Source organism: Anomaloglossus baeobatrachus, chromosome 3 (genome assembly GCF_048569485.1).
Source record: "Anomaloglossus baeobatrachus isolate aAnoBae1 chromosome 3, aAnoBae1.hap1, whole genome shotgun sequence".
In the NCBI taxonomy this organism is placed as follows: Eukaryota; Metazoa; Chordata; class Amphibia; order Anura; family Aromobatidae; genus Anomaloglossus; species Anomaloglossus baeobatrachus.
The window spans coordinates 567,666,983-567,690,668 of NC_134355.1; the positions used below are offsets into that span (position 1 = coordinate 567,666,983).

A 23,686-nucleotide genomic window follows, 5' to 3' on the forward strand; every position below is an offset into this window, starting at 1 on the left:
GTGCAGAATGGCAGATTGCACAATACCCTGTGACGACCTGATAGGCCAGGGCGTCACACCCTCATGGCTGTTCCCTGGAGCTGCAGGTAGAAGCAAAATGCAGTAATGTAACTTTAAAAGTACATATCTCCTTTTGGATGATTTGACATGTTCAGAAAGAATTGAGTTGCTCTGATGCCAGACATCTTTGTGTTCAATTGAGGAATATAGAGCTTCCACATCGCCATTTATCTGGGTGGTCTAAAACCTGGTATAGCTTATAAACTACTTCAACAGCTGAGGGGAAATGGGGGGGTACACTTACCTGATATTAAACACTATAATTTAGCATCCCTGTTCCGGATGGCGGTAGACTGGCTGAAAGGGTTCTCTTGCTATGCCCAGTATGGCCTGGAGTGCTGTCTCACACCAGGGCTGGCTCTTCCTGCCCACTTACACCTTTCTTACACTGAGCTGCTGGTTGAGGCGAGAGGGAACCCACTCCTAATATCCACATGCAAGGCATGGCAGAAAGTACGCCGACAGTTCTGACTTTCTCCTTAGATGTCTCTCTTTCTCCCACCATTGGCAAACCCCATTTCCAACATTCTCACTCTCATCCTGTTTTTTATAGGTGGCACTCGCAGGGTATAACATCTGTCAAACACCAGGTCCAATTAGAGGAATATCGTATGTATTCAACGGAAGAGATGCAGTCTAAATACCCTACCGTTACATTCCCTTCTTTTCATTATCTAAAGGCTAAAGGTTATGTGACAAAGATACTAGCACATCTTCCTGAGCAGAAAGAGAGTCCATATCTGCTTAGCTGGTTCACTAAACTCCTTGTCTGGCCAAATAGTTGCTTACTACAAATTTATCCATGTCGCTCAGAATTGTGGACAATCTCAAATTCTGCTAACAAAATGGCAGATTGATGACTCCGCCTTCTCCTACAGCACTGTTCTGAAAGCTCTGGACCAAGCCCACAAATTCCTCTCCTCAGCTCGTTTTCTAGAAATATGATTGAAAATCTGTCGTAGACCTTATCTAACCCCGCAGAAGGGTCACAGAATGGGCCTGTATGCAACATCTGAATCTTTTAAGTGTCGCTCCCCTGAAGCTAATTTATTCCACTGCCTGTGGTCATATCTGGCCATTCAGCCCTTCTAGACTAGAATATGACAGTTCACTACCACACATCTGATATACTTTCCTCCTGATGAACCTCTATGGGTCATCTTTGGATATTTAGAGCCAGATAAATACACATGCTTTCTGGGAGCTCATAACTACTGCATTTTATAGTGTCCACAACATGGTCTGATTACATTTATTCAGACCAAATGAAGCTACAGAAATCAATTTGTTAAAATTAATACGTTTTATTTCAAATTTCATAACATAAAATCATGTATAAATTTTCAGTATAAAGTTCCACATAAGCAACCAGGGACATAGACTAGAGTCAATTCAGGTTAATAAGGCAGTGAATTCATACACATAAATACAGAACAAGAAGCGGCGAAATGTGCGTTGGGGTCATGGGACGTGGACTAAGCACCTTATAGAAAGTACTGTGGATTATCATATGTCTCCTATGTTTATTTGGTCACAGTGACTGGGCTCTTTGCCTCAAATAGGGAGCAGCATGTAATTGGCCCACCTTGCTATTAAGTAATTGGTTTATGGATGTTAGTGATCGGGATATAATACTAGGTATTTTCATTATATGCATAATATTGGATTATGATGTTATGATACATTAATGTGGATGGTGCATGTTGTAGTGTTCTTAGTGATGTTTGCTTTTTGATGTATATGTTTTAAACAATATATTTAAATAGCACGGAGCACTTTATGTGCATATCTATATTTGAATCTATACTTAAATTTATATATAGTCTTCATACTGATCTATTTTATCTTATACAGAACTGTGGTGTTAGGATATATTAATATTGCATATTGGAGTGCTATTAATTATATTTTGTTTTTTTGACATATATGTTTTAAACAATATTAATAAGTAAGCTTCAGTAGCACAGGAACACTATATGTTGATATCTATATCTGTATTTATGTGTATGAAATGTTCAGACTGATGTATATATTTATTATGAACAAAATCCCAATTCATTTTATGTCTCTGGTTGTTTTCGTGGAACTCTATACTGAAAATGTATACATGATTTTATGTTGTAAAACTTGAAATAAAGCTTATTAATTTTAACAAATTGATTTCTGTAGCTTCATTTGGTCTGAATAAATGTAATCAGATCATGTTGTGGATAGTTACAGTCATATGAAAAAGTTTGGGCACCCCTATTAATGTTAACCTTTTTTCTTGATAATAATTTGGGTTTTTGCAACAGCTATTTCAGTTTCATATATCTAATAACTGATGGACTGAGTAATATTTCTGGATTGAAATGAGGTTTATTGTACTAACAGAAAATGTGCAATCCGCATTTAAACAAAATTTGACCGATGCAAAAGTATGGGCACCCTTATCAATTTCTTAATTTGAACACTCCTAACTACTTTTTACTGACTTACTAAAGCACTAAATTGGTTTTGTAACCTCATTGAGCTTTGAACTTCATAGGCAGGTGTATCCAATCATGAGAAAAGGTATTTAAGCTGGCCACTTGCAAGTTGTTCTCCTACTTGAATTTCATATGAAAAGTGGCATCATGGGCTCCTCAAAACAACTCTCAAATGTTCTGAAAATAAAGATTATTCAACATAGTTGTTCAGGGGAAGGATACAAAAAGTTGTCTCAGAGATGTAAACTGTCAGTTATGTGAGGAACATAGTAAGGAAATGGAAGAACACAGGTACAGTTCTTGTTAAGCCCAGAAGTGGCAGGCCAAGAAAAATATCAGAAAGGCATAGAAGAAGAATAGTGAGAACAGTCAAGGACAATCCACAGACCACCTCCAAAGACCTGCAGCTTCATCTTGCTGCAGATGGTGTCAATGTGCATCGGTCAACAATACAGCGCACGTTGCACAAGGAGAAGCTGTATGGGAGAGTGATGCGAAAGAAGCCGTTTCTGCAAGCACGCCACAAACAGAGTCGCCTGAGGTATGCAAAAGCACATTTGGACAAGCCAGTTACATTTTGGAAGAAGGTCCTGTGGACTGATGAAACAAAGATTGAGTTGTTTGGTCATACAAAAAGGCGTTATGCATGGAGGCAAAAAAACACGGCATTCCAAGAAAAGCACTTGCTACCCACAGTAAAATTTGGTGGAGGTTCCATCATGCTTTGGGGCTGTATGGCCAATGCCGGCACCGGGAATCTTGTTAAAGTTGAGGGTCGCATGGATTCAACTCAGTATCAGTAGATTCTTGACAATAATATGCAAGAATCAGTGACGAAGTTGAAGTTACGCAGGGGATGGATATTTCAGCAAGACAATGATCCAAAACACCGCTCCAAATCTACTCAGGCATTCATGCAGAGGAACAATTACAATCTTCTGGAATGGCCATCCCAGTCCCCAGACCTGAAAATCATTGAACATCTGTGGGATGATTTGAAGCGTGTTGTCCATGCTCGGCGACCATCAAACTTAACTGAACTGGAATTGTTTTGTAAACAGGAATGGTCAAATATACCTTCATCCAGGATCCAGGAACTCATTAAAAGCTACAGGAAGCGACTAGAGGCTGTTATTTTTGCAAAAGGAGGATCTACAAAATATTAATGGCACTTTTATGTTGAGGTGCCCATACTTTTGCATCGGTCAAATTTTGTTTAAATGCGGATTGCACATTTTCTGTTAGTACAATAAACCTCATTTCAATCCAGAAATATTACTCAGTCCATCAATTATTAGATATATTATTATTATTATTATTATTGTTTATTTATAGAGCACCATTGATTCCATGGTGCTGTACATGAGGGGGTTACATACAGAATACATATACAAGTTACAATAGACAGACTGGTACAGAGGGAAGAGGGCCCTGCCCTTGCGGGCTTACGTCCTAAAGGATTTTGGGGAGGAGACAGTAGGTGGGGTGTAGGTGGGGCGGCAGCTCCGCACGGTGGTGGGGCGGCAGCTCCGCACGGTGGTGGGGCGGCAGCTCCGCACGGTGGTGGGGCGGCAGCTCCGCACGGTGGTGGGGCGGCAGCTCCGCACGGTGGTGGGGCGGCAGCTCCGCACGGTGGTGGGGCAGTGGCGTCATTGTAGATTATAGGCATTTCTGAACAGATGAGTTTTCAGAGTCCGTTTGAAGTTTGCAAGTGTAGTAGATAGTCTGACGTGTTGAGGCAGTGAGTTCCAGGAGACTGGGGATGCTCGGGAGAAGTCTTGGAGTCGGTTGCATGAGGAGCGAATGAGAGAGGAGGAGAGAAGGAGATCTTGGGAGGACCGGAGGTTACGTTTTGGAGTGTAGCGAGAGATTAGTTCAGAGATATATGGAGGAGACAGATTATGGATAGCTTTGTAGGTCAGGGTTAGTAGTTTGAATTGGATACGATAGACGATTGGGAGCCAGTGGAGGGTCTTGCAGAGAGGAGAAGCGGGGTGGTATTGAGGAGAGAGGTGGATCATTCGGGCAGCAGAGTTAAGGATGGACTGGAGAGGGGCGAGTGTGTTAGCAGGGAGACCACAGAGGAGGATGTTGCAGTAGTCGATGCGGGAGATTATGAGGGCATGCACTAGCATTTTTGTAGATTGGGGATTGAGGAAAGGGCGGATTCTGGAGATATTTTTGAGTTGAAAACGGCAGGAGGTGGTGAGGGATTGGATGTGCGGTATGAAGGACAGGGCAGAGTCAAAGGTCACTCCGAGGCACCGAACTTTGGGTGCTGGGGAGAGCGTGATGTTATTAATTGTAATGGATAGGTCAGGTGGAGAGTGTAGGGGAGATGGAGGAAAGATGATCAGTTCAGTTTTGGCCACGTTAAGCTTTAGAAAGCGAGAGGAAAAGAAGGAAGATATAGCAGATAGGCACTCTGGGATTCTGGACAGCAGAGATGTGACATCTGGACCAGAGAGGTAGATCTGAGTGTCATCGGCATATAGGTGGTACTGAAAGCCATGGGACTTTATGAGTTGTCCCAGGCCAAATGTATAGATAGAAAAAAGTAAGGGTCCCAGGACAGAGCCTTGAGGGACACCAACAGAGAGAGAACGGGATGAAGAGGTTGTGTGGGAATGGGAGACACTAAAAGTGCGGTTGGAGAGGTATGAAGAGATCCAAGAGAGGGAGAGATCTCTGACACCAAGGGAAGAGAGGATCTGTAGTAGCAGGGAGTGGTCAACAGTGTCAAAGGCTGAGGATAGGTCTAGAAGTAGGAGTACAGAGAAGTGGTTGTTAGCTTTGGCGGTAAGTAAGTCATTTGTGATTTTAGTCAGGGCAGTTTCAGTGGAATGATGTGGACGGAAGCCGGACTGTAGGTTGTCAAAGAGAGAGTTAGAGGAGAGGTGGGAGGAAAGTTCAGCATGGACGTGCTGTTCCAGGAGTTTTGAGGCAAGTGGGAGTAGCGATATGGGTCGATAGCTGGTAGTAGAGGTTGGGTCGAGGGAAGGTTTCTTTAGGATAGGTGTGACTGTTGCATGCTTAAAGGCAGAAGGGAAGGTACCAGTTGTTAGAGATAGGTTGAAGAGATGGGATAAGGCTGGAATAAGGATAGTGGTGAGGTTGGGGAGGAGGTGGGATGGGATGGGGTCAAGTGCGCATGTGGTGAGGTGTGCTTTTGAGAGAAGATGTGCAAGCTCTCCTTCGGTGATGGTGGGGAGGAAGTTTATGGGGGAGGAGCAGTGGTCTGTTATATGAAGGGGTTGTGGTGGTTCAGCAGAAAAGACTTGTCTGGTTTCGTCGATCTTTTCTTTGAAATATGTGGCAAATTCTTCTGCGGAGATGAGGGAGGTTGGAGGGGGCAGCGGTGGGCGAAGGAGGGAGGTAAAAGTGTTAAATAGCTGTTTGGGGTTGTGTGTTAAAGAGGATATGAGGTTTTTGAAGTAATTCTGTTTAGCAGAGGTAAGGGCCAAGCGAAATGTGTGAATTGTATTTTTGAATGTGGTGAAGTCTTCCTGGGAGTGCGTTTTCTTCCAGCGCCGCTCTGCGGCTCTAGACACTTGCCGTAGTTTTTTAGTGAGGCTGTTGTGCCAGGGTTGTCTATTGATTCGTCTTGCTCTGCCATTCACAAGAGGAGCGACTGAATCAATAGCTGATGTGAGAGTGGCGTTGTAGAAAATGGTGGCACTGTTTGTGTCGTGGAGTGAAGATATGGAGGACAGCGGTAGGATAGAGTCAGAAAGGGTGTGTATGTTGATGTGTGCAAGGTTTCTGCGGGGGTGTGATACGTGCTGGACAGGGGGGGCAGGTGAGGAGGACAGGGCTGAAAAGGTCAGCAGATGGTGGTCAGATAAGGGGAGAGGGGAGGTAGTGAGGTTAGATAGAGAGCAGAGACGGGTGAAGATAAGGTCTAGTGTGTGGCCATCTATATATATATATATGAAACTGAAATAGCTGTTGCAAAAACCCAAATTGTTATAAAGAAAAAAAGTTAACATTAATAGGGGTGCCCAAACTTTTTCATATGACTGTAAATGTTGAAGCTTCACCATTATGTTCGGAAATTAAATATATTTGGACATATTGTGAGTAACTGCATTTTACAGTGGCAGCCGGTATTAAGACCATTTTGCAGGTATGGATCCATGACCAGGATCCTCCTTTTAAGATTTTTCTAGAGAAATTGTCATTTTTGCTTCAAATGGATTGGGTTGAGGCCTCCCTACATAGAGAGGGAAAAGTGCAGGCCTTCTTCGCAACCTGGGAAAGTTTCATCTCTCTGCTTCCACAACGCATTCAGGATGACATTAGAACTTGCATTCAACCTACAGTGTGGTTTCAAGAGCAACTACTACTGGGAGAAGCACCCGTATAGAATTATATTTGTGAGAACCGCTGTATAGAGTTCCTTCTCGGTGTTGGAAGTCTATCCGGGTGTTGGTGGATCTGCACAACTCTTAAAGATAGGGGTTACGCACCAATGTTGGGTGATTTATATATATATGCAAGAGAGGTACATGTTTCAGACATGCTTTCTTCTCCCCTCCTACTCTCCAAGTTCCTGGTTTATTCTTCTTTGAGTCAAAGTAATCCTATTTGGAATACATTATTGTCTCATAGTAATGCAGCCTGCATGTGATTGCATACTAATTAAATAATGTACGTCTGGAACACCATGGTGTGAACAAGGTGCAAGACTCAAAAATATACAACTAAACAATAGGATAAAGAGTTGCACACAAGTCACAATGTGTAAGGGATAATGATGAAAAGCAGAACTGCTATGGGAATACTAGACTAAAAAATACAATGGACTATCTGAAAAAAGTGAAAAACATGAAAATGGAATGTGCACAACTGCTATGAATAATAGGAATGAGAGATGTTTAGCCATTGTATTGATCAATGCAAAGGAGCCATGTGTCTTATTTCACATATAAAGCTTGGTCCTTTGTTTTCCATACAGGGCACGTTTTTTAACTGCAGGTGAGGTTACACATAAGTTAGGGACCCCAAAAATATAGATTACCTTGGCATTTGGTTTTGGAGATCCTTTGCATTGATCAATACAATGGCTAAACATCTATCCTTCCTATTATTCATAGCAGTTATGCACATATCATGTTTTTTTCATTTTTTCAGATAGTCCATTGTATTTTTCAGTCCAGTATTCCCATAGCAGTTCTGCTTTTCATCATTCCCCTATACATTGTGACTGGTGTGGAACTCTTTATCCTATTGTTTTGCATTTGATTGCAGGCTTTGCCTAACCCTTGTCATATACTGTATATGTATATTTTAAATGTGTATTTATGTTTGAGAGAATTTAAATAAAAAACGTTTATAAAAATAAATAAATAAATAAAATAAAAATGTCCCACTTGGGCAAATTTTCCCCAAAATTTTAATTTGCGGAAAAAAAATTATGTAAATTGCACAATTAAAAAACCTCTAATTGCCTGGAAAATAAGTGTAAAAAACACAGACGTAAGCAGCCCCATAGATTTTTATGGATACGTGTGGTATTGAAGAAAAAAACGGATGACATTTGTGTTGGAAACACAGACATGTGAAGGAGGCTTAGAACATATAAAAAAAGGTATAAAATGGTGATCCCAATGTAATTGTAGCACCCGGTCCCGGTGCCAGTGCGGAATCCCCACACTCCCCTGCTCCCAGACTCTGATGGGGGCACCCTCCCTCTCACCTGCCCGGTCCCAGCGTCATATCCCTGCAAGCTCCTGCTCCCAGGCTCCGGCAGTGACGCCCTCCCTCTCACTTGCCTGACGGCTCCACTTGCTCCTCTCCTGCCCAGCTGTCTGCCGTGGCCTCCTCCTGCTTCCAGGCTGTGTGCAGCCCTTCTGTGTGTACCCGTAGGGTGCGCTCGTGGCCACACTCCCTTTCTTAAAGGGATGGACCCTTAGTGTGTTGCTAGTTCTCAGGTCCCATTATGCTACTGCTTACTATGCTTCTAGTTCTGCTAATTGTGTCCTACTGCAAGTGTTATGTTCGTAACATGTGTATCGTCCTACAGCCTGCTCTCTACCACCACCTCCATGCTGCCACATCTGAGCCATCACCTCTGTGCTGCCATGTCTGAGCTACCTCCTCCGTAATGCCACGGCCGAGCTACCACCTCTATGCTGTCACATCTGAGTTTTCACCTCCTTGCTGCTAAGTCCGAGTTACCACCTCCGTATTGTCATGTCCGAGCACACAAGCACTGGACATTAAGAGACTCTACCAAGCCCGTAATAGCCGACCACCACTGGTTCCTGGCAGTTGTGGATTTAGGCACCCTGTTGCTGCGCCAGAAAGTCTTTGTAAAAGGGTTCGCTACTGGTTATCTCCTTCAGGGGAGTCCAGTGTATGGCCCAGTGGGTCCATTGCCGGACGCTTGCCGCCTCTCGTAACCAATAATGTAATATTTACATTGTAATACGCCATATGATGATTCTTGAGAGGTAACAAAGTTTTTAAATCATTGAATGGAGAAGGAGAACTCTTGTTTAATCATTGACTAGAAAAATCTGACTAATTCAACTATGAAAAAATATATGTCATAAATGTTATTTCATTTTCATATATAAGTACACGTATAGACTGCACAAGGAACTGGGACATCATTCATTCCTTATAAGGACTTTTCAAATGAATGGGGACATTCATTTCTTCTGGCAGTAAGTAAATTGCAGACCAATATGTGTGTATTTTTGTGTATTTTACAATATTGATAATCAAGCTATGAAACAATGTAACCCCAGGACGGTGGCAGATAGTTAATAAGTATTTATTAAAGAGCTAATTGCTTATTCAATAACAAATTTATTAACAAAATTAGGGATTGTTCAGACATGCTTATTACACTGACATGTGATATCCGTGAACACATGCACCCATTATAGCCAGTGTACACATGGTCAGTTTTCCACATGGGCCAACAGTCTGTAAAGAAAATAAATTGTTCTGTGCGCTCTCTCTCCCCTGTGCGGTCTCTCCTCTGTGTTCTTTCTTCTCCCCCTCTATAGTCTCTTCCTTTTGCTCTCTCTTCTTTCCCTTTTCAGTCTCTATCTTGTGCTCTCTCTCCCCTGTGCTCTCTCTTCACCCCCCCGTGCGGTCTCTCCTCTGTGCTCTCTCTTCTCCCCTTGTGCAGTCTCTCCTTTGTGCTCTCTCTTCTCTCCCCTGCGCGATCTCTCCCCTGTGCTCTCTTTTCTCCCCCCGTGCGGTCTCTCCCCTGTTCTCTCTTCTCCCCCTGTGCAGTCTCTCCCACATGCTCTCTCTTCTCCTGTGTGGTCTCTCCACTGTGCTCTCTATTCTCCCCCCTACGCTGTGTAATTAGCACAGCATCTGACTCGCCCACCCCAGGGCTATGGGACACCCGGTGCCGGGTCGGACTAGTCCGGTGGTAGTCAGTGGTGGCTGGGCCCGGCTCCGTGGCCCTGGTGGGTGTCAGTAGAATATGTGGCTTGATGAAATAAAGTTTGTGTTCGTGACACCACCTGTGGTATGCGGCTATGAAGCCGCCGCTGCTGTGTAAGGCCTCCGGGGTGATGATGTGGCAGCAATGATGGTACTTCTCCCCACAGGTGGAGCAATGCCCGGGGCGCTGTTGGTGCTTGTAAGAGTCTATAGTGTAGTGGAAGTCTGGATAGCAGAAATAACGGAGACCACTCCAAGGGTGCAGTTCAAGTTCTTTACTCACAATTCTTGTCTGGGCCCAAGGGCCCTTGGACTGCTGGGACCACGGCCAGGGACCTCCGCCGGTTCTGGGTGATTCTTGGAGAAAAACCCGGTGCCCTTCTCTTAAGTGTCTCTTCCTTCTGCTGTCTTCCTAAGCCTTGCCTTTTATAGGATAAACCTGGCTTGGCCTCCACTACAGCCTCCAGGCTGGGGGGTCACCTGTCGGCTGATTACCCCTTTTCCAGAGGTGCTGCTGTGGGCTGTGGCCCGGGGAGTCTACAACTTTCCCTGGGCCTCGGTTTTTACTGTTTGGAGATGATTTTACACTCCTCCGGTTTCTAGGGACCGTCCCCTGCTGCAGCTTGATCCCTCCACCGATGCTCCTGTGGAACAGGCCACCGCAGCTCTACAGCTACCCGTGGCCCTGGGATCCCTTCTATTCTCTGCTTGGTGTCACCTGGACCCTCTGAGTCCCAGGATCTTCACCAGGAAGCGTCTCTTTCTTTCCTTTCCTTTCACTTCTCCTCCTTGCCTGCCTCCTGCAGACCTCTTCCTCCTTCCGCACTCTCTCTCAGACTTCTGTTGCTTTCTCTGTGCGGACACTCTGAGCTCACAGAGCTCCATTCTCTTTCACAGCTACATGCTGGCTCCTCACTCTCTCACTCTCTGAGGTAAACTGACTAAACTTGACCTTCCTCTCTGTGTCTGCTCTCAGATGGCTCCTCCCACCTCCCCAATTGCCCTGTTCTACCCTATAGGAGCAGGGATGGGTCTTACGACCCCTCCCAGCATGCAGCATGGGAGGGTTGTCTGCCACTTTCCCTGGTCCCAGTGTGTTCCTAGCAATGGGTGTAGTGTGGATTTACCAGGGGACCGGAGTTCACTCTCTTCCTCTCCCAGAATGGGGCATCACACCGCTGGATGGGGTGCAATGACCTGTGGCGACGGAAGCCTCAGGGGCGCCACACATCCTTACTGCTGAGTGGTGTCCCAGCGATGCAGAAGGTCAGTGCTGCTGATCGCAGGTATCAAGTGATGTCACTGGTCTCTGCTTATTACTATTCATAAGCCGGGAGCAGTCAGGATGCTTCACTCATCACATAGTGCAGAGAGACAGAGCATGGGAGGAGAGAGTGCACAGGGGAGGGGGGAGACAGTTACCCGAGCCCCATACATCATAAAGGGCTGGGTACACCATTGGGCAAGCAGCACTGATGGTGTCCCCGACAGCAAGTGGGCCCCCTGTTTGTCCAGGGCTCCAGCATTGCCCAGGTGTGCCGGAAGGTGGTGCCAGCCCTGATCGATCACAGCCATGCCAATACTCGGCATGATTGTGATTGCCAAAGGAGTGTCCACAACTGAAAAGCTTGTTGAATGGCTGCACTGCAGCCTTTCAACAAACTTTATTCAGCATCCGATCTTCATCCAAACTCCGACTTTGACCATGAATTTCCGTGAGAAGTCTGTGTTCGCATTTGAGCTTTGAACACTATGTCGGTTTCGCTCAGCTCTGGAGATGAGATTTTCTTTCAATACTTAAATTGCCCGGCTTCGCCAAATTTTCAGCAAAAATTTGATTTGCGGCAAATAAATTTGCGAAAATCACAATATTAAAATACCTATAATTCCCTGGAAAATATGTGTAGTAAACAACGTCATGAGCAGCCCCGTAGGTTGTAATGGATATTTGTGGTATCCTTGAAAAAGTGGATGCTAGATGTACCGGAAACACAAACGGAGGGCTTACAATGTATAAAAAGGAAAGTAAGATCTGTGATCCCCATGTAATATTAGTATATTACCCATAATATAATATTTACATTGTACTAGGCTATATCATAATTCTGGGGAGGCAACTAGTATGTTAAATTATTACATGGAAAGCGAGAATTTTTGCTTAATGATTGACTAGAAAAATCTGACTCATTCAGCTATGAAAAAAGATGCCATAAAGGAGATATCGTTAACACAAATAAGTATAGACAGTACAAGGTACTGGGACATCATTTATTCCTTCAAAGGACTTTGCAAATGAATGGGGAAAATTCATTTCTTGTGGAGGTAAGGAACTTTACACACCAATATGGCAGAGTATATTTTACTGTATTTTACAAATTTGATAATCAAGATATAAAGTGACTTAACCCAAGGCACATGGCAGTTAATTAATTAGCATTTGTTAATGGGCTAATTGCATATTTAATAACAAATTTAATAACAAACTGAAGAATTGTTCAGACGTGCTTATTACACAGACGTGTGATATCCGTGTATGCCACAGACCGAGAGCACACTGCACCCATTGTAGTCAGTGTACCAGTGCACATGGCCAATATTCCACATGGAACAACAATCTGTAAGGAAATAAATTGCTACATGTACTCCTTTAGTCCGATTTACGGATCAGACTTAGGGTACTTTCACACTTGCGTTGTTTTTTTTTTGGCGCAATCCGCTGTCTTGGGAAACAGCGGAATCCGTTAACGGATTCCGTTGTTTCCCATAGACTTGCATTGATGACGGATTGTGCCAAAAGTACCTGCATTGCTTCCGTTGGCCGATGCTCCGTTGCTTCCGCCGAGCGGAAGCAACGCAGAATGTAACGTTAAATGCTGGCGTCAAAATGACGCCAACCAACGGATTCCGTTGGTTCCGTTAAAATTTATAATGGTTCCCTATGATAGCGGATTCCGTTGCTAAGTGCTTAACAACGGAATCTGCTGCTGGAATCCGCTAATTTTTACTGAGCATGCCCAGATTGAAAAAAAATGAAAAAAGAAATAAAACAGAGCCGACGGATTCCGTTAGACGGACGCCTAACGGACGCCAAACGGATGCAACGGTCCGTTATTTCACAGGAATCAGCTAACGGATTCCTGTGAAATAACGGACCCGTTGCATCCGTTGACACCACAAAAATAACGGATGCGTCAAAACGACGCAGCAACGGACCCAGCGGATTCAACCCAACGCAAGTGTGAAACTAGCCTTATGCAAGTAAATAGCAGCCAGATTCGACACTTGTCTAGTATGTGGAGGAGCACATAAAGCTACACACGGAGCCAGTCACGTCCACAATTCACTGATGTGACTTACACAAGTTTAAGCATGTCCATCTAAACCCAGCCTTAGGGTTATATTAAATAATTTAGTTATGGCTAATTAATAGTTCATTAAATAAACTGAATTATGATAGACCTGTGGCTTGTTTAATCTAAGGTAATTTGGAGAAAAGTGGATCGATCTGCAGTGCTGTGTATAAACCAAGGGTCCAGTCTGTGAAGAGGATAAAAAATAAAGCACCTTTTCATCCACTTCACGGACTGGACCTTTGCTTTAGACCCTTTTCAGACATCAGTGATTCTGGTACGTTTGTGCTTTTCTTTCCACGTACCAGAATCACTGAGATACGCAGACCCATTTTAATCAATGGGTCTGCTCACACATCAGTGATTTTTCACTGACCGTTTCTCCGTGCGGCGTACACGCTTGTCCATGATTGCCGCACGGAGACATGTCCGTTTTTTTCTGGCATCACTGATGTCCCACGAACCATGCAGTGGTGTGATCCGTGTGTCATCCGTGAAACACGTGCCAGAAAAAACGTACTTATACAATAAAAAACATTTTTACTCACCCGCCTTCAGCGGCGCTCTGTGCAGCCTGTGCTGCCTGCTGCTTCTGAGCCGGCTCATTACTGTTGTGCATATTCATGAATGCACGACACAGCCGACCCAGAAGTAGCTGCTGTGGGGGTCAGCGCCAGCCGGATGCTGCACCGTGGGAGCGTTCGGCATCAAGGAGAGCGGGAGCGGGCACAGGTGAGTTGATCGCCATGTGCAATCACAGACCAAAGAGAACGGAGCCCGGATTGCACATAGACAACCCACGTGTGCCGTGAATCACGGAACACGGAGGAACATGTGCATGTTTTACACGTCAGTGAAGAACGTTTGTGTTTTTCACTGACGTGTTAAATGGGCCTTTCGATTTGTGGATTTTAGGAACTGAGTACCAATGAGGTTTAGTAGGAAAGGAGGGTAGTAATTTTTCAGCTCTGTTTTTTGTCAGGAATCCCACACCTGCACACATGATTGGAGCTTGCTGCTTTTTTATAAACCTGCATAGTGAGGTCACTAATCTGTAAGACCTGTTGAAGCCCCACCTGCAGGGGCGAAACGGCCGTAGTCTTTTTGTGCTAACAATCCTCATTCCCTCCCTGTAACGCCGAAGCATGTATCCTCTGACCATGAAATAAATCTGAACACTTCACAGCAATTACCGGTGAGTGCCGTTCCTTTTTTCTTCCTTTGCTTAATGTTCTATGCTCTGATGCTTTTGGAACAAGCACCCCGCAGCTGTATTCAGTATAGTCCGACCTGGAAGTCTCCTCTGGTCGCAGCAGAGATCAATAGCACTGTGTGTGCTTTTCACAACTAGCTGCTGATTGTTTAATGTGGACAGTCCTCAGTGAAAGTAGTGCCCCGTAAATCCTTCTTACTACTACTTCTCCAAGTTCTTATCTGTTTCCCCCAGCCTTAGGGCTCATGGACCTTGCAGCAGCTGTTATCCCTTCTATAATGGTTATGTGTCACACAACGCACAGAGGAGAAAAAGGGCACACATAATTCAGGCGCACATCAAAGAATATTGTAATCATATATATTTTTTATTTTTACGAGAAAAACAGTTTATTAGGTCCATGAAAAACACACACAATAAAATCATTTAAAACCATACAATACAAGACACGGCCTCTATAAAGTGACTCCGGGATAATAAACCTAGTCAATATAAGACAGATATAATATCAAAATTGTACATCAATTGATTCTCCAATCCACAGATCTAAGGTAAGTAGTGATTATTTGCATGCAGAAAATAAGCTCTACTGGTGAGGTAGACAGTTGTATATACGGTATATATATATATAGATACGAAGTATGACACTATCGTGTATGTACTGTCTTATAACCATATCAAAAGACAATGGAGGTATAACCAATACCAGGAACAATTGATTGGCAACAATATATCAGTGTGAATTAATCATACAAGTGCATATCAAATATATAGAGCTTGTATAACAAAAAAAATACATCAGTATTTGGCTCTGGAAAACAGCTCTCTATAGGGGTGATGGTGTGAGCAGCAGAGAGTTATTAATGCAATACTGAAGAGCTGCCACCAGACTGCCTAGATACCTGCTGGCTGCATAAACACCAGATATAGATCAGCCAAAAATACCAAATGTACACACATGGTCAAAAAGGACCGAAAAAGTCTCATCAGAGAAGTATAATTACCAACCGGGCCCGGCTCTCCCCACGGCCTCTCTTACAGCATACCTTGCTCCTTTATATTCTCCCTATATTTTTTTGCATGCAGTTCTACTTATACACCGGGCCCGATTGGTAATTTTATACTTCTCTGATGAGACGTTTTCGGTCCTTTTTGACCATGTGTGTACATTTGGTATTTTTGGCTGATCTATATCTGGTGTTTATGCAGCCAGCAGGTATCTAGGCAGTCTGGTGGCAGCTCTTCAGTATTGCATTAATAACTCTCTGCTGCTCACACCATCACCCCTATAGAGAGCTGTTTTCCAGAGCCAAATACTGATGTATTTTTTTTGTTATACAAGCTCTATATATTTGATATGCACTTGTATGATTAATTCACACTGATATATTGTTGCCAATCAATTGTTCCTGGTATTGGTTATACCTCCATTGTCTTTTGATATGGTTATAAGACAGTACATACACGATAGTGTCATACTTCGTATCTATCTATATATATATATATATATATATATATATATATATATATATACAACTGTCTACCTCACCAGTAGAGCTTATTTTCTGCATGCAAATAATCACTACTTACCTTAGATTTGTGGATTGGAGAATTGATGTACAATTTTGATATTATATCTGTCTTATATTGACTAGGTTTATTATCCCGGAGTCACTTTATAGAGGCCGTGTCTTGTATTGTATGGTTTTAAATGATTTTATTGTGTGTGTTTTTCATGGACCTAATAAACTGTTTTTCTCGTAAAAATAAAAAATATATATGATTACAATATTCTTTGATGTGCGCCTGAATTATGTGTGCCCTTTTTCTCCTCTGTGCATTGTTGTTTTGCACACATTAGGCAGCACTCATTGTGTTACTATAGGCTGTGCACCCCTTCATTTTGTTTACAGTCATGTGTCACACAACCACACAAGATGAGTGGCCTGCTCCCTCTTTTATTTTCCTTTTATTGGTAAGACCCTATTACGCCGTTTCTTCCACAGTATTGTTTAATGTATGCAACCATGTAACATGTTTATATAATTGGTGTTGGTCAATTTAGATTTGAACTATTGGAGATCTATTGCCATTTTAAAGACAACCTTTCCCCATGTGAAGCACAGCACCCCCTTTATGCCCTTATATACAGCATTGTAGAATGCTATATATAAGTCATAAAGCTGATCTGCATTACATAAAAGGACCTTTTATTCTACTCACCTATCGGGCAGTCTGGTATCATGGGCGTTACTGGTCTTGATCTCTTCTTGCTTCTTGTGAATGATGCATCCCATGTCATCCACCCAGTGTCCTTTGTAACGCCGTTACTAGTGTCCCTGCACTGTCCTGCCCTTTTTCCTCAATGGGGAAGCTGGCACACTCACTCTTCCAGCCACTCTGCGGTGTCTGCTCTGTTTGTGGTCCCTGTGCATGCCGCACAGGCCACCTTGGAGCACACTTAGGGCGTGCTCGAGTGCACCTATTCTTAAAGGGCAAGAATGCCCTAACTCAGAAGTGCCTTTCAGTCTATGGCTGAGAGATACTAAGTGTTTAAGGCACTCTCCCCTTATGGGAGGTGTCTGGGCAATGTGGTCTAAACTTAGAGACGTGTTGTGGTACCTATCTACACCAGAAGTATCAGTCATACATGCTGCGGCATATATCCATAGAGACCATGCCTGCCGCATTAGTCATCCCAACAGAATCTGCCTTATAAGAGACTATCAGTATCTATACCCCTGGGGCCAGCTGTCACAGCACTGAGTATCCCTGAGTGGCACCTGGTTGCTACTGGTGTGGCGCCCCTGTCCTGGTCAGGCACCACTGAGTACTGCACCCATGCTGGGGGCAGTACAATACAGGTAATCCAGAAGGCTGACCGAGGTGTGACTACACAGGCGCATAGTAAGCAGGTCTCACACATCTACCTTTGGGAGGACTTCTGAGAGATTCCAGGAGGGGGTGTAGCCTCCATGTCCACTCAAGGAGTGTGGTAGAGGGCCTGGTTGCTTGGTGGCGTAGGCAAGAACAGGAGAGGAGGAGCAGTGAGCCAATTTAGTGTGCAGCTCAGGGAGAGCAGACGTGAGGAGCAGACCCTGGAGCTGTTGCAGTCTAACAGCGTCCGCGCAGTGACTACCGACGGGGGAGATCGGTCACCTGGTAGTGCCACCCGAAATCCACCCAAGGCTAAAGAGAGCAAAGGGTTGGCAGAGTAAGGGGACTGCCAGGGAGGTACCAGGCCCGCAAGGGTAACAGGTCCCAGTGCAGAGATAGATTCACCTTTCTTCTGCCAAACCTGCCGGTGGGGGCACTTCAGACCTCCAAGACAACACCACAGAGTCCGCAGCCACGTAGCAAAGAGAGGGCCCTTAGTTCACAGGAGGAAGCAGCTGGAGTGACCTGGTCCAGGCTACAACCAAACGGGCCGAAACGAGGGGAGAACAGACAGCAGCAACTTCCCTGGGTGACCCCTGTAGGGATTTCAAGTCGGGGTCACCACAAAACACAAAGGGCTAAGAAAGGCGAGTTGGTAGCCACCCTCATCAGCCAGCTGGAAGGATACCTGGTTCCAGCCTGGTTCATCTCAGCTACGCCCGGGTTACTCACTCTGCCACCTAATGTGAGTAAAACCCCTGAAAGACATTCTGCTTCTGTGTTTGAGTCATTCTGCGCCTTGTGGTTCCACACACTTAGGGTATGTGCGCACGTTGCTTTTTACCTGCTTTTTACCTGCTTTTTTGCTGCTTTTTCTTCTGCGCTGTTTAATGCCAAAATGGATGTGTTCTTCTATTCAAGCAAAGTCTATGGGAATTTGGGTTTCTTGTTCACACTATGTTGTTCAAAATGCTGCCTTTTTGAGGCAGAACTTTGGTCAAAAACTCAGCTTTTCAAAGAAGCAACATGTCAATTGTTTTTGCCATTTGGGTTTTGCACTGCAAAGCTGAGTTTTTGACCAAAGTTCTGCCACAAAAAGGCAGCATTTTGAACAACATAGTGTGAACAAGAAACCCAAATTCCCATAGACTTTGCTTGAATAGAAGAACACATCCATTTTGGCATTAAACAGCGCAGAAGAAAAAGCAGCAAAAAAGCAGGTAAAAAGCAGGTAAAAAGCAACGTGCGCACATACCCTTAGACAGGGCCCTGGGGCTTGCCTTACTCTCGGGAGGCCACTACAACTGACTGCACCCACCATCAGCCCCAGGCACCCCTTAATCTACAGTGGCGGTCCCCACTGACCGCAATACCAAGAGTGGCGTCACGAAAATCCTAAAAGAAGGTTCCCTACCTGTGACCAGATCGTTCCATCCACGTGGAGTCTCTGAAGGTAATGCACCGACACAACACCTGTGGGGCTTCACACTGGAATCCCAGTTCATTCTCACCATCAGAGGCTGTGGTGAAAACTGGTGTGCACCTAAGTCATGCCTCTCAGGTGTACCGTGTGCTGCGACCCAGAGGGTCCACTACTACTTGCACCCATAGGCATTAAATCCTCCGTCATCCTCCTGCGCACATGCCCTTTTTTTGCCCTGCTGAGGACACAACAAAGTACAGAAGCACACATGTGCAGCCGCTCTTTGACCTTTCCACGCACCTGTACATTACAGTATTTTGCTCTGCCCCCGACAGGGAAGAGAGATGTGCGCATGTGCATGAGCGCAATGGAGGACATTGTGTGGATGACACACGACACGTCATTCACGAAAAGCAAGAGAGAAGGCGCCGGATCAAGATCAGTGACACCCATCAGATCGGACTGCCCCGCAGGTGAGTAAAATAAAAGGTCTTTTGGTATTTGATACTGATACAGCATTCTAGAATGCTGTATATAAGGACATAATGGGGGTGGCCATACTTGTATGAGAAAAACATGGTGACAGATTTCCTTTAAGACGTCATTTGGAAAATGAGTGACTTATAAGGTATTTTCTTTATCTAAATCTGATCAAAATGCAGTTTATATGAATGTATGGACCATCTGTATAGTGGTATATCTGCAGATCTACCTTTTTTGTAGAAAAGTACACCATCCTACTTTGCTATTATTTTGCGATAACCTGTTATTTTTAATACAGAGACGGAGAAAATTAGCACTATTTAATGTGCATAAACTAGGGCTGTTAATTTTCTATTTACATTGTGTACTATGCTATTCTATAAGCCATATCTTTAGTACTATTCTTACACTGTTTGGTGTTTTTACTTACAAGAATATGTGTAAAATGCACAAAGGTTGGGGATTATGTCGCGGGCAGGGAGGAGGGTGTCAGCACACCGCGCTCACCCCTTCTGCTCGGGTCCGGCAGCTGCTCAGTGGTGGCTCGAGCGGTGGGCCGGATCCCGGGGTTTCTCGAGCGACACTCCTCGCCCGTGAGTGAAAGGGGGGTTTTGGGGTGTTGGGATAATGTCCATGACGCCACCCACGGTTGTGGTGATGTGTAGCACCACCGCTGCTCAATGCGGGGATCCCGGGGATGGTGATGGGGAGCAGCCAGGTGTTGTGTTGCCCCTCCGTGGGTAGGGGTTGGTGATCCCGGGACCCAGTGATGGCTTGTGAGGTGCAGGGCCTGGTGGGCGCAGGGACGCGGGGGCAGCGCTGTGCCTTGCGGCACTGTGGTACTCACTCAGCCTGAGACTTGGACACAGTTTGTACGGTAAACCAAACGGCTGGTAGGATGGTCCCACAGACGGCTGCTTTGCTTTCCCGGTAGGTGACGGTGATGTCCCTGTTCCTTGCACCTGTATGTACGGTTGGTTGCGATGGGTCCCCACCGGTAACCCGCTCCCCGGCTTCAAGCTGGGCCGGAGGAGCACTACACTTTGCCCGCAGGCGCTGGCCCTCAGAGACTGGTGCCCTGGCGGTGGCGGTGCCTCTGTTGTACGGGTTGGACTGTTGCCTTCAATCGGGACTTGGTTGTTGGGGGAATCTACGTCCCCTTCACTGACGGATTCGGCAAATTTGGCGACTCCTAGCCTTGCCGGGGTCCGAGAGGCCCCTGCCCTGGTGCTGACTGTCCTTCGGAACACTGCTCCAGACCACCGGGCACACAGCCAACGGGGTCCTTCCAGGAACTTCCAAACGGTCCCCCTCCGGACAGTCACCGCCGTCGCTGACCTTGCTGTTCTGGCCCTACACACGGCTGGGCCCTTCAGGCTTTGCACACTCTCTGCTCTGTCACCACTTCTTGCTCTCCTCCTTTTCCACTTTTCCTTCCTTCACTTTCACTTCTCTGTTTACTCTAGCCCTCAGCTAGACTGCACTCTTCCCCTGCCCGGGGCTATCTGCCTGTTACTTCCTGCCTCCAGAGCTGTGAGCCCCTTGGTGGGCGGAGCCAACCGCCTGGCCCACCCCCTGGTGTGCATCATCAGACTCCTGGAGGAAGGCAACAAGGATTTTTTGGTTCAGCTTAGGTGTGCCTACCTGGGATGTGGGGTGTGGTGGTGTTGTGACCTGTGACCCCTGGCTTGCCCAGGGCGACACATTCCCCCTTAGCAAAACGCAGACCGTCCGCGGGCTGCCGTCCTACACCGGTTTTATTTTTCTGTAAAAAGGGGTAACAAGGTTAAACATAACATATGACATTTTTAATAACTCTTCCCAAGACGGGAGGCACATTTACTTTTAACGTTTCAACGGTATACGGTTACGGTTTCCGCTCTCTCCCACCCAAGTAACCTGGCCCTGATGCTGCCCCTAAAACCCAGGCAGCACCCCTTGACCCACAGTCCAGCACACGGTACCCGAGCGGGATCTGTCCTTCCCTCCAGAGGGTAGCCACCGGTTCCTTTGGTGGCTGGGCCCTGGCCTGCTCTGCTCAGGGCCCTCCCTCCAACCTGCCTCTCCGGAGGCGGCATTGCGGAAACGGTAACGGTACCCAACATATTTACAAGCCACTAACGTTTGTGGTTGCCCTGCAAAGTTCACGGGCTTGTCCATGGATAGTTCCCATGCATTTTAAACGGTCCCCACGGGGACAACGGTGCCGGCTCCAGACGGTTGCAAATCACACGGTGAATCAGGTGAACACTCGGTAATCATTTTCACTTATCATTCTCTGTAAACTTTCAAACAAACAGGTGGTCCCAACGGGGACGGTGCTGCGGGCCTCCATTGCCCTACTCCGGTCTTTCAAGCGCTGGGGCTGCCGTCAAGGGGTAGAGGCCTGCGCTCGCTCGGGCCTCCGGGCCCCTCCTGAGGTTAACGTCCAGCGCAAACCACCCTCGCTCCCCAAAGTGCCGGGTATACTGCACAATATCTCCCGGCATCAGGTTACGGCCGGGATGTTCTTCGGGCAGGTGAGCATGCACATCCCGCCGGGCTACAAACACTTCGGCCTCCAGGCCCGGCTCGTAGATGAACCCGTAGCCCCGGCGGACATCAAACCGCCTCACCTGTCCCTCGTACAGCGGTCCCCGGTTACGGAATGTCGCTTGCCGGAGATTCTCTTTCTCCCGGATCGCTCTGGCCACTAGCTCGGCCTTCTTCCTCTCCCTCTCGGCGATCTCCAGGCCCAGCGGTACCGGCTCCCTATCCCAGTATGGCGCTGCTGCCAGCGCCGGCGCACGGGTCGGGCCCCGCGGGACATCCTGGACATTACCCACTGTCAGGACTACGGGCGGCATATCCCGCGGTGTCTTGGCCTTGGGCGCTGCCTTGCAGCAACAACCCGGCGCTACCTCAGCCGAGGTGTGGGGGATGGGCCTAGGGGCTTTCCGCTGCTGGGCCTTCGGCCCGGAGCGGGTCATCGGCTCCGGCTCGGGGAGTTTCTCAGGGGATGCCTCCGGTTCGGTCTTCGAAGTCTTCCACGGCAACACCGCTGACTTGCTGCGGGCTCCGGCTACAGGTTGGCCCGCTTGGGCGGGGACGCTGGGTACTGCTACCGGTTGCGATGGTAGCAGGCCTAGTGGCGGGGTCACGGCCTCCGGGACGGGTGGCGAGGGAGGCAGCGAAGGGAGAGGGCTTGGACCGGGCCCCACAGCCGCGATGACCGGCCCCTCAAGGGCGTCGGGACGTGGGTCACTCACCCTCCCTTTCTCCGCTTCCTCCTCGCGTCTCCGCACGGTGGCTACAACGTCCGCCATGTCGGCCTCCCACTCCTCCATGAGGAGCTGCATCTTTACCTGCAGCCGTTGGTAGAGCTGCGCGGTCCGGATCTCCACCCACGCCGCGGTTCCAGGCGCGGGGGGTACGGTGTCGCGGGACGGCATCCACATGATGGCTTTCTCTCTTTCTTCCAGGAACGGGATGTTTGCAGAGTCCTGGCGTCCCTGCTTTTATAGCCGCAGCTACATGCGGCCGGCCGCCATCGCGTCCCCCTTAGCTCTTTCCGGCCCCTCCTCTCTCGGGGCGGGGTTCTGGCCTTCGCGCCTCTACTGCTCGAGAAGACGCTCGAGCGGGAACTTTTCGCGCCAAAGATGGCGGCTTCTGCAATTTTTCTGCCGGATACCTCCGGCGGTAACAAGGCGCACCTCTACCAGACGGCAGAGCGGTAGGATCCTGTTCGTGACGCCAAGTTGTCGCGGGCGGGGAGGAGGGTGTCAGCACACCGCGCTCACCCCTTCTGCTCGGGTCCGGCAGCTGCTCAGTGGTGGCTCGAGCGGTGGGCCGGATCCCGGGGTTTCTCGAGCGACACTCCTCGCCCGTGAGTGAAAGGGGGGTTTTGGGGTGTTGGGATAATGTCCATGACGCCACCCACGGTTGTGGTGATGTGTAGCACCACCGCTGCTCAATGCGGGGATCCCGGGGATGGTGATGGGGAGCAGCCAGGTGTTGTGTTGCCCCTCCGTGGGTAGGGGTTGGTGATCCCGGGACCCGGTGATGGCTTGTGAGGTGCAGGGCCTGGTGGGCGCAGGGACGCGGGGGCAGCGCTGTGCCTTGCGGCACTGTGGTACTCACTCAGCCTGAGACTTGGACACAGTTTTTACGGTAAACCAAACGGCTGGTAGGACGGTCCCACAGACGGCTGCTTTGCTTTCCCGGTAGGTGACGGTGATGTCCCTCTTCCTTGCACCTGTATGTACGGTTGGTTGCGATGGGTCCCCACCGGTAACCCGCTCCCCGGCTTCAAGCTGGGCCGGAGGAGCACTACACTTTGCCCGCAGGTGCTGGCCCTCAGAGACTGGTGCCCTGGCGGTGGCGGTGCCTCTGTTGTACGGGTTGGACTGTTGCCTTCAATCGG

The 23,686-nt window shown here is 47.1% G+C and overlaps 1 protein-coding gene across 5 annotated transcripts in view; it reads left to right on the top strand.

Moving 5' to 3' along the window:
- The first annotated feature begins 12,174 nt into the window (after positions 1-12,174).
- LOC142295563 (beta-galactoside alpha-2,6-sialyltransferase 1-like) overlaps positions 12,175-23,686 on the top strand; it is a 102,590-nt gene continuing 91,078 nt past the window's right edge. For 2 of the 5 annotated variants that reach the window (XM_075338667.1, XM_075338670.1), the window contains exons 1-2: positions 12,180-12,260; positions 19,137-19,274. The gene's annotated coding sequence lies outside the window, so the exon portion shown is untranslated. Of the gene's footprint in view, positions 12,261-14,423; positions 14,484-19,136; positions 19,275-23,686 lie in introns of those variants that run through there. The other 3 variants (XM_075338668.1, XM_075338669.1, XM_075338671.1) reach the window with 3 other exon arrangements.